Consider the following 12,043-nt stretch of genomic DNA (forward strand, 5'->3'; position numbering starts at 1 on the left):
TTGGTGAGGAAGATTTGCCCTGAGTTAACATCTGTTGCCAATCTTCCCCTTTTTTCTTTTTTTGCTTGAGGAAGTTTAGCCCTGAGCTAACATCTGTGCCAATCTTCCTCCACTTTGAATGTGAGTCACCACCCCAGCACAGCTGGTGAGTGGTGCAGGTCCGTGCCTGGGATCCGAAACTGTGAACCCGGGCCGATGAAGAGGAACGTGCTGAACTTAACCACTACGCCACAGGGCCGGCCTCCAAAATCAAAACTTTTTCCTGATTATACTTTCTCATGGCTTGTTTTGGGTTGTTATTCTACCAAGATAAATTTTCCTGGATCTAATATTATACATTAAATATCACAATAAGATATTATTCTTCATCTAATTTTAGATGAAGATATTAACATTCATCTACCAAATTTTTCCATGTGTAGTTATAACCTTTCTTGGTCTTATTTTGTGTTGATTATTTCTAGCAAGTTTGTTTATTAAGGGCCACCAAGCCAAAATGCCATTGGGCTTAAAATGGTAGCATCAAAATAGCTTGCTTTGAGTTGGGTGCAATCTGCGTTTAGATGATACTTATTGCAAAATCTGGAGTAATACTCATTTTGGAGAGCAAAAAGAGAAAGATGAACCAGGAAAGGATTTAGAGATCACTAAATTTTAAGGCTCATATATTTTCTAGAAACCAGTATTTCTTCAACAGATTATATTTTCTACATCATTGTACTTCCTTTATGTTAAGAAGTAATGAGCGAAACTCACCCTTTCCAACCAACCAGCATGAAGGAGAGGTACTGAATTGAATGAGACACAAGGAATCATTTCATTGGTATAAAGAATTTCAGAGGGGCCGGCCCGTGGCTTAGCGTTAAGTGCGCGCACTCCGCTGCTGGCGGCCCGGGGTTCGGATCCCGGGCACGCACGGATGCACCGCTTCTCCGGCCATGCTGAGGCCGCGTCCCACATATAGCAACTAGAAGGATGTGCAGCTGTGACATACAACTATCTACTGGGGCTTTGGGGGGGAAATAAATACATAAATCTTTAAAAAAAAAAAAAGAATTTCAGAGGAAGAATTTAACATTGAAAAATTGATGGAATCTGATGGAATTTCGAAAGATGCCCACTTGGATTGCCGAGCAAAATAATGTGTCTCAATAGCTATATTCAAATTTTGTTAGCCTACCATTTAAAACATCTAAGGCCTTAGACTAGTTCCTTCACCTCTTCCAATACAATAATTCTAGAACTTTTCAAAAATATCTCTCATTGTTTAACAACATTAATGACATTCATATTTACTATATGGAGAGATTAAGATAACTAGTGTAAGTGACACCATGAGAAAAATAAATAAAAACCTTTACTCAGAAAGTCAACATGTAACTTGAAGGGTAAGAGCACAGGTTTTAGAGTCAAATAGATGTGTATTCAAGTGCTTCCCCTGCCACATACTAGTGGGATCTCTTGGGCAAGTTTATTTTCTCTCTCTGAAGGCCTCAATTTCCCCATTTATCAAATGAGGATAATCATAGCTCCTATTTCACAGGTTCTTGTGAGGATCAAGTATGATAATGTATCCAGAGCCCTTAGGCCAGGACAAGTAATACATCAGATATTTAACAAAAGTGATTTAACTGAAAAGGACAATAATATATGTTTTAAATGTTTAAAGCACTATAGAGGTAATAGTTTTGCACTGAATCATATGTCATTGATATTATCATAGGCATTACTCTCTATTAGTATAAACATGGCCTGTAGAATCTAGCCAATGGTGCTATAAAATACCACTGTCCTACATGTTCCCCCTAAAAAAACATGGTATTTAGAAAATATGCTTGCAGAGGGAGACCATAGAAATTTTTATGCAGACATTTTCTGGTAGACCTGACTTCGTATTTTAGCTATAGAAAATGATACCGAATATTTCCTACATTGTATTTTAAATTCAATGATTTTCAAATTATCATTCTAAAATGTATAAGATCTTACTCAGTAGATATTTTTGATATTCATTTTTATAAAACACAGCATATATATTATCTGTACAGACCTTTAGAAGAATTTTTTCTATTTTTAAGTAAAATAAATTGCCAAACCCTGTTGCCTAGAGTAAATTTTCAGTTCCACAGTATAGTATAGAATATTTCTTAGCCTTTATATACTTGGAGAATTATTTAACCTCAAGAAAAACAAATTAAGATGACAAACTTAAAGAAAAAAATTAAGACTTTATAGGAATCAACCTTATCTTACAGATTTTTTATTAATTTATTGTACTCTTGAAGAGTTGTAAAAGGATATTAGAATTAGAGCTAAATATAGGAAGTTCTGGGTTTTTAAATATTCCTCAAAGAGTAATTAGGTTGCCGTAAAAGCCCGATCTCACCTGGGTTGGCAGTGAAATAACATCAATGCCTAATAAACATATTTTTAAAATAGATCAAGGTGATATAGAACAGATATAGTAAAGAAGAGGAAAAAATAAATTATTGAAATAGACAATTGTGTTTTACATAATCATTTCTAATTATAGGAAAACTTCATTGATACATTCTACCCTTGAAGAAACCAATCTGAATTAACAATAAATAAACTATAGACTCTAATAAGAGATGCAGATATATTCCTTTCAAATTTACACAGTAAATTTAGCTGCTAATAAAAGCACTTCTAAGTAATAGACTTTCATTGCTTGCTTTAATAAATAGGTAGGAATCATTTGAAACTAGTTAGACCCATTTGTTTTACACAATGTGTTAAAATCTTTAAGAACAGCTTGGTTAAAAGCCTCAAGCAATCTTGTTTACACTATTAGCAAATCCTTGCTTCATAGATCATACAAAAGTAAATTTCAGCCTAGCCTAGTTCAAATTATCATAAATTCTGAATTATATTCAGCATTTGAAAGCTGGAAGGGACCTCAGAGATCTCCCAGTGAAGTCTGTAATAATGAGGTTTTCCCGGTTGTTACATCTAAAATGCATGCCATATGTATAAACAAATTCTAAACATTGTTGACTATTTCCAAAATCTTACTGACACTGTATTGTTACTTCAGTATGGTATATCTTTTCAAACTTATCAATAATTTCACATGATATTCAGGAATGTTTTGTCAGGGTGATTTAAAATCATTAGCAGTATGTCGCGTTGTTTTTGTTATTTGCTTTATCTTTTTGTTTTCTTGTCTCTCTCTGGTCTAGAAAGTTCAGGAGTAATAGTCTTCACACTAACAGTTTGAATAGACAGGATATACAAATAATATAGCTAAGAATTTCAAGAAGTTGTAAAAAGTCAAAACAGAACGATTACACAGATCTGAAATCACTAGTGGTGGGAGCCACCATGTGGCTTTCTACACACATGAGAGAAAGCTTCGAATTTCACTCCTGTATTCCGTCTGCTTAGGTGTACTTTAATACTGGGATGAAATCAGAGAAAACCTGTACAGGCAATCCTGCTGAACGGTACACTGCAATTTCCAAGACGCTGGTTCTCTTCTTTCCGGGTTCCCTAACTCTATATTCTACTTCTTATAGACTTTTCTGGAACCTTATGGGAAAACTATCAAAATATGCCATCACTTCTAGGTGGAAAAAGTGGGGCTTTTGTCATTTGGGCACCATATGCCCTGTCATCCTGCTCCCTGATGTAACCTTCTTTATTTATCCATGCAATAAATATTTATTGGGCAGCAACCAGGTGCCCAGCATATGCTATGTTGCCAAGAGGAATGCAAAAGAAATGTTAGACATAGTTTCTGACCTCAAAAGAGTTTTATGTCTGATTATGGAAAAAAACACACTTTTGTGAAGCAGCTAAATTACAATGCATAACAGTGCCCAACAGTTGCCAGAGGAGTGGCACAATTAATGTTACAAGAAGGAGGAGATCAGTGCAGACTCAATGTCAGGAAGGTGCCCTGTAGAAGATAAATCTAGATCTAGACTTGCTAGAATAGGTAGGATTTTCTGGACAAAGGAAATAATGATGTGCAGTCCAAGTGTAAAAAACATCTAAGTGTAGAAAAGTCAAGAAAATAACTCTTAAAATGCAAAATGATTACTCTCTCCCTGCCATTAAATTAAAACTAATAAAATTAAGGATTCACTTTCTCAGTCTTATTAAATACATTTCAAGTGTTATTAAATACATTTCAAGTGTTATTAAATAGCCACACGTGGCTAGAGGCTAGAGTATTGGACAGTGCAGATAGAGAACATTTCTATCATTCTAGAAAGTTCTGTTGGACAGCTCTGTGTAGTGTTCAGTTCATAGCAAGATCAACCTGAAAGAAGTACAGGACCCAGGGTGAAAAGGGAGCTCAGCTCAAGTCACAGAAAACCTACTTTAAGGGCCAGTGACCCAAGGCAGAAAATAATTGCTGCATGGAAATTCCATTATGGATCCAGAGCATATTTCAGCACTTCATGAAGCCCATATATCACATAAAACTTTACCTCTTCAAAAGATGGACCAATTAGTATGAAGGACATAGGATATAAGGAGGTAAAAAAGGGAGGAAATAAACTAGCTTATGAACTAACTTATTTTGCGACGCCATACACACAATGTGAAGTGGTATAAAAAGTTAGCAATGTCCAAGTGCAAGAAAGTGAGAAATGGAGGAAGAACAATAGGAAACAATTTGCAGGTTTGACAAAAATTCTGCTTTGCAAATAACAGTTGATCTGCAGACACAAGATGATGCCTTAGATTGCTGTAAATTTAGGCTGATTTGTTTGCAAGGAGAGTAAAAGGAAATCTAAACTAAATGACTGGAAGGAAAAAGGTACTAATGGAGCAGGAGGGGGATGTTGGAGGGCTTCTGTATATTCAGTTACTCAAGCCACCCCATCGTGTTGGGAAGGTAGAAAGTCTGGGAAGAAGAATGATAAGGTAAGAAACATCTCTCATACTGTATCTTTGATGGTCAGGGATTACCAAACATTTTTAACTCCCATCACTTTAGGACAATGTAACCTCTCTCTTTTTTTAATCCTGGTACCTTGCAGATTTATGCAGAGTATCCTCCAGTCCTCATATAGGAATCTTGATTATTACTGAGTTCTAATCATGATGCTATCTGGTGGTATCCAGGAGAACATAGACCATGGAAATACCCTCTGACCGTGTTTTCTGTTGTGACTGAGATTTTAATAGGCAGCTACAAGGGCCCAATTGGTTGAATTAGAATCTTCATAACCACAAATCAATGTTTATATATTCATCACAATCCTTGGCATAGCTGACTGATTGATGAGGGAATTTGAGTTACATTTTGTTTTTTGCATGTTTCTCATGCTACTTAAAGAATTTTTAAGGATATGACAGACTTTAGAGCTGGAAGGATGCTAAGAGGTAATCCAGTTCAAGACATTTGTTTTAATATATAAAAAGCTGAGGCCTAGAAAACTTAAATGACATCCTAAAAGGCACACAACTTAATGGCAGCTCTGTGTATCCTAATTCCTAGCCCCAAATTTCTGTTTTATTACATTACGATATTAACTATGACATTAATTTTAGTGGCCAATATATGAGAAACAGCTGAATTCTCAGTTCTAATCTTGGCTATTCAAATAATATGTGATTCCAATTAGAGTAATTAATTTCTTTAGCCACAAAATTTGTATGTGCCCAAAAATATTTCTAAGCACTTTTATAAATGTATACCCATCTTCCTTATTATAGTCTTCATCTGTTATCTACAGAAGCAGTATTTGAAGATGGATGATCAGATACAAACGATTGGCCAACACAGACAGAAATATGTCTAAATTCTTCCCCTTGTGGCAGGCTATTACACTGGTGACTCTTAAAGCATCATGTCCCATAGTATTCACATGCTTGTATAGTCCTTTCCCACTCTAGGCTTGGCTTGGCCATGTGACTTGCTTGGTCATTGGGACAGTGGCAAGTATGATGCAAGTAGAGGTGTGATGAAGCTCGAGCTAGAGGGGAGATTTATGGAGGAGGGACCCTGGAGGATGAGGAGCTATCTTGGATGTTCCAGCCCCAGCAAACTCCTAATTAAATACAAGCCACATGAGTAACTTCATGGATCTTTAGCATTTCACCACACACACACACACACACACACACACACACACAAAGAGTTAACTATGTTAGCTATGTGAGTTGATGGATGCGTTAATTACCTTGATCTTGGTAACCATTCTACAATATCAAATCATCATGTTGTACACTTTAAATATATACAATTATATTTGCCAATTATTCCTCAATAAAGTTGAAAAAAAAAGAAAACAGTCCAACCAAAGCCGCTTCCCAATTTCCCCCGTCTCATAATATGGTAATGTAATAATGAAAGAATCCTAAAAGTATAAAAACATATTTGTTTTCCTTAAACTGCAATTCTGGAGATAATTCAGAATACCAACTCCAAATTTTTTTTGATGGTTATGTGCCTTAGTTTTACTACAGGGACAACTCTGATATTTCTTTTTGTAGGAGAAATCAAGGTAGCAAGTCTCTTCTTTGAACTAACTAGGACTTTCAGACTTTATTGGATATCTTTTACCTTTATGGAATTTTAAAAATTATGGGAACTCAAAAGGGACTTAGATAGAGCTGTTAATAAACAAAGTTTGTAAAAGTTAATATTAGTCTTCACATTCTAGTGAAGAGAGGTACGTAGAATAATCTTCAGGAGTAAAGGTCTCCACATCATGTACTTTTTGCCTCAGAGTACATTTTATTTGACCTGGCTAATCTTTACCTCGATATTATTGGTCATTCACATGGTTCCTCATTAGTCATTTGAATCGTTCATGTATAGTTCTCTTCATCATTTTTTCTCTGTACGACTTTGTTGTATCAGTTGTCCTTTACTTATAAGTAATCCTAAACTAAAAACAAGAGAAGAAAAGATGATATTTCTTTATAATTTTGCCTTTCTGAAAGTCTTATAAATATCTGGGTTATACAGTGCAGTTTTTCAGAATCCAATGCAACTTCTAAAGTCAATTAGACAATGAAACTGATATGTTAACAGGCTATCTTCCAAAAAGGGTTATGTAGTCAAGCAAATCGCGTAAATTCATTTGTGATGAATTTTAATGTATTAAAGGCTCTGAGGAAGAAACTGGATTAATTTTGTTTTTCAAATTTACATGGCTACAGAAATGTTTTCTTGCAGAATAGCTCATGATTGTTCAAGAAACAATTTGCTTTCAGGGATCCTGTAATTGTAAAAGTCAAGTGGACCTCTTTGTTTTACTCACCCCAGAGTTGTCTGTACTGGCTATGCTTTTGGGGTAAATACTCCTCAGTGTCTGATGGAAAATCTTCCACCTCTTATGTCATCCTCTGCTTCGCTCCTTCCTCTCTCTGCTCCAATATTACCTCTGGCACGGGCTCCGGCAGGGTCATCCTCCATCTCAAGTTTATCATCGTTCACTCTCAGTGATTCCAAACTTGGCTGATCATCAGAATTGCTAGATCTTTTGAAAAACAAAACAAAACAAACAAATAAAAAACAGGTCTGGAGCAATCCCTTTCCTAGGATTCTGAGGCAGTTAAGAGTGGTGTGGGAATAGAAAAACCATTTTATAAAGTTCCCCAGATAAGTCTAGTGTAAAACAGGAGGGTGAACAACTGGTTTGCCTCAATCTTGACTGACTATGAAAAGAAACGTGTTTTGGACTTCAAAGCTTTTCCTAAGGAAAGAAAAGAAGAGATATGACAACTAGAAGCAATGCATGATCTTTGATGGGGACAGGAGGGAGGTGGGCTGTGAAGGACCTTAATGGAACAATTGATGAATTTTCTTTGTGGACTGTGGATTCGATAATAATATTTTTTGATGTTAAATTTTCTGATTTTGATAATTGAATTTTAATTACATAAGAGAATGTCTGGGGTTTGTTCCCCAGAAACACACGCTAAAGTACTTAAGGATGAAGGGACATGATGTCTCCAATGTATTTTCAATACTTCAAGGAAAATATGCATGTATATAAATATAGAGAGAGATAGAAGAGAATGATAAAGTAAATGGGGCAACATACAAATAATTGGTGAACTTTGGTAAATGCATGTAGGAGTTCCTTGTACTATTCTAGCAAATTTTCATAATTTTGAAATTATACCAAAATTTATTTTTATTTTTATTTATTTTTGTGAGGAGGATCAGCCCTGAGCTAACATCCATGCCAATCCTCCTCTTTTTGCTGAGGAAGACCAGCTCTGAGCTAACATCTATTGCCAATCCTCCTCCTTTTTTCCCCTTTTCCTCCCCAAAGCCCCAGCAGATAGTTGTATGTCATAGTTGCACATCCTTCTAGTTGCTGTGTGTGGGATACCGCCTCAGCACGGCCTGACAAGTGGTGCATTGGTGCGCGCCCGGGATCCGAACCTGGGCCACCAGTAGCGGAGCACGCACACTTAACCGCTAAGCCATGGGGCTGGCCCCTCAAAATTTATTTTTTAAAACGTTTTACTGTAGCTAAAACTAAGGGTCCTCAAATTTCACTCCAAAGATTGCAGTGCTGGGCTATAATCTGATTCACAGTAATCAAGAGAATAGATGTAAAAAAAAAGCAGTCTGGAAGCATCATACCAACTGGAAACTACAAAAGTGATTTTTCAGATATAAATATCTTTATGGAGGATAACTAGACACTTGCGAGTTGAACAATATAGGCTAAACTAATTGCAAATATTAGGTGACATAAAGATTATTTCTTTTTCGATGAAATAAAACCAAGAAAAAATATAATATAAAATACCATTTTCTGAAAATCCATGAGGTAGTCATAAATTAGACAAGTAATAGAGTAAGTATCTGATTTGAAGTCAGAAGATGCAAACTCAAATTTATTTCTTACGAAGTGTGGGGTTTTGAAAGAGTTGACTTAACTGTTCTTGAAGAACAGTTTCCTAATTTGTAAAACAAACTCACTCATAATACAGGCCTCATTAATGAGAAAAAAGTTAGTAAAAAAAAAAATCGCCAATTTATTACCTTGTGGATAGCAAACAGAACCTCTGTCAAGCATAATGTCTCAGCTATATAAAGATAATTTTTTAGCCATCTCACAAGTGCTAGTTAGTTTCTAGGTCACTGGACCTAACAAGAGATTCCATCCGAACTGTGAAGTGAAGAACAAGGCATGAGAAATACATTTCCTGGTGATGGGGAAGGGATGAGAGTTGAAGAAAAACAAAAGAAAGCAGCTTTGGCTTACAGAATCATCCTACCAATGCATTATCTAAAGGGATTCCAGATACTCTAACCCAAATAGAGGCAGGAAAACCGCTACCATCATTTTGTGCCATGACTCTCCCATCTTTGGGTTTTTATTTTATTTATTTATTTATTTATTTATTTATTTTGCTGAGGAAGACTAGCCCTGAGCTAACATCTGTCCTCGTTTTTTGCTTGAGGAAGATTAGCTCTGAACTAACATCTGTGCCAATCTTCCTCTACTTTATATGTGGGTCGCTGCCGCAGCGTGGCTGACAATCGGTGTAGGTCCCCACCTGGGATCCAAACCTGTGAACCCAGGTTGCCAAAGCTGAATGCGCTGTACTTAACCACTAAACTGCAGGGCTGGCACCGAGTTTTTAAATCTGATTCTTTGATTTGGAGCTACTCTTCGAATAATTTGTTTGCAAAGTTACATAAATATTATTTTTCTGACCACTTATGCATCTGAAACTGTACTCTAATGGCTATTACATGAGAAAACACAAATTGTTTGGATGTGAAATCCTTAGGTCATAATATTATCCTTTCAAAATTCTTAGGTATTTTTCATTGTCTTGGAATATTTACAGTTGCAATGTCTGAAACTAGCTGGATACATTTTTCCTTTGCCAATAATCCTTTCTTTTCATTTTTCCCCTTATTTGGATACTTGACAGTTTTTAAATTATTATTCATTTCCCTTGCAATTTGAAAGTTTGTCAATAAGAGTTTTGTAGATTTCCTTTATTGTTTTATCTTGAATTTAGTAACGTTACTCAAATCTGCATATGCAGGTCAATCAGTCAAGTTTTCTTCTATCATATCTTTATTTACTATTTCTGTCTCATATGTTTTGGTTTCTTCAAGAAAACTAATTAGTCACATATTGAAGCTCCATTTTAGGTCTTATTAACTATCATGTTTTCTTTCATAATTTTCATCTCTTTATTCTCTTCTTGTACATTCTAGGATAGCTTCTCAAGTCCATCCTCTACAGTGCTGATTCATGCTTCTGTATTATTACTATAGCACAATATTCTCAGTGCCTTTTAAAATGTGGGCTTTAATTTTCCTGTTATACATTTAATTTTGCTGAAACTCTTCTTTAGCTTATCTATCTCCTTCTTGTATTCTTTATTGCCTGCTGTAGCTGCTTCTTGGATGCTCATTCTTCTTGCATGTTATTGAGTATAGCAAACAAGTGTCAGAATGTTCTCTTGAGTCTTACAAGAAATCAATTTTAGAAACATACTCTGCCTTTGAGTCTTCAAGTTGATAATTCTTTTCCATTATTCCACAGTAATTTTTATTGTTTATTGTTTAGTTTTTTTCTCCTTTACAAATTATTGAATGGGGCACTTCCTAAACTCAGTGACTCTCAGAATATAGGATGGATGGATTACCCTAAGCCACATTCTTCAATGAATCAATGACAACAAAATCTCCTTCTCAGATTCACACTTAGAAAGGAAGTTGATGTGCCCAGATTCCAATATGATTTTCAGTTTCTAGCAGGCATTCACTCTACTGAGGTGACAATTTCTCTTTTACCTCCCGCCTGGTCCTCTGAAACTCAGAGAAGATAAAATACACACAACTTAAAAGTCCCACCACCTGCTGTATCCAGGATATCTTTGTCACTATCTTCAGACCTTTGCTTATGGAAACAAAAGCAGCCGGTATACAATGAGCAATCATCAGTAGTCCCACTCCATAGCACCTGCCCAGTTGTTTCTGAAAGATGCTCTTCCGAAATGGTAAGAAAGATGACAATTGGGAAGGTGGGGAGGTCTGAGAATAGACCTTTAAATACTTCAAAAATCAACACGTGTATTCTCTTTCGTTGGTTGCTATATACCCTGGGTATAGACCCATAGGAAAAACATGAGGAAACTACAAATTGTCTTCTTATCTGTTTTAGGTATTCTCTTCATCATGAGATGAAACCTGAGAAGGCCAAGAAAATTGACCTACCATTGGTTACTGGAAGATCTTCCCAGATTCTAGCCTGAGGTTATTTGAGACTTGATGCCATGTTTTGTCTTTTTCTTAAGTATTTTCTTAAGTATCTTAAGACATGATTAGCAAATGTTACATCCTAGGACTATTTTAAATAAGTTCCCCTAGATGTTCTTTCACTACTAATACCCTCTTAATGGTATTACTTTTACCTGATAGTAATAACTAATAAATATCATCTGGCTTCCTCTAAACCTTCCAAAAATCCCAGTATTTCTGTACATCACAGGAAACTGTTGTGATTCTAGTTCGTGTTGAAAATTCCATTGATCTCCATTTTTTTGTCTCCTTTTTCACTAGTCTTACAAAGTTAGTGGTTTGAAGTAATGATAATTTTATTCAGATATACTATCCTTTGAGTCTTTCGATTCATTTATTATTTTTCCATTTGGGTGTTCATACAGTAAACATTTAAAAGTAGTTACTATGTGCTAGGTACTGTGATAGCCTCTGCAGACACTGAGATGTAGGTTCTGCATGATGTAATCATGAAGACTGATGACAAATCTTTACACGACGCTGTAGTAAATCTTTCTGAAGCTATATATAGTACGAAAAATATCTGAATACTTATGTCAAGGAGCATCTGATTTTAATATGCTTAGGTCGGTATTTTTATCAACAACTTAGATTCAAAATTTCACTTTAAGTATTGTCTTCAGGACTGTGGCTTCTTGGTTTAATTCAAATCATTTTAATCAGCATTAAATAAATATTGCGAGCAAGACACTCCACTTGGCACTGTATGGAATGTAAAGGTAATTAGACTTGTTTAAACAATTTGAATTGTTTAATTCAAATTAAACAAAA

The sequence above is a fragment of the Ceratotherium simum genome, chromosome 17 (genome assembly GCF_057802395.1).
Source record: "Ceratotherium simum simum isolate JZ-2026a chromosome 17, ASM5780239v1, whole genome shotgun sequence".
NCBI lineage: Eukaryota > Metazoa > Chordata > Mammalia > Perissodactyla > Rhinocerotidae > Ceratotherium > Ceratotherium simum.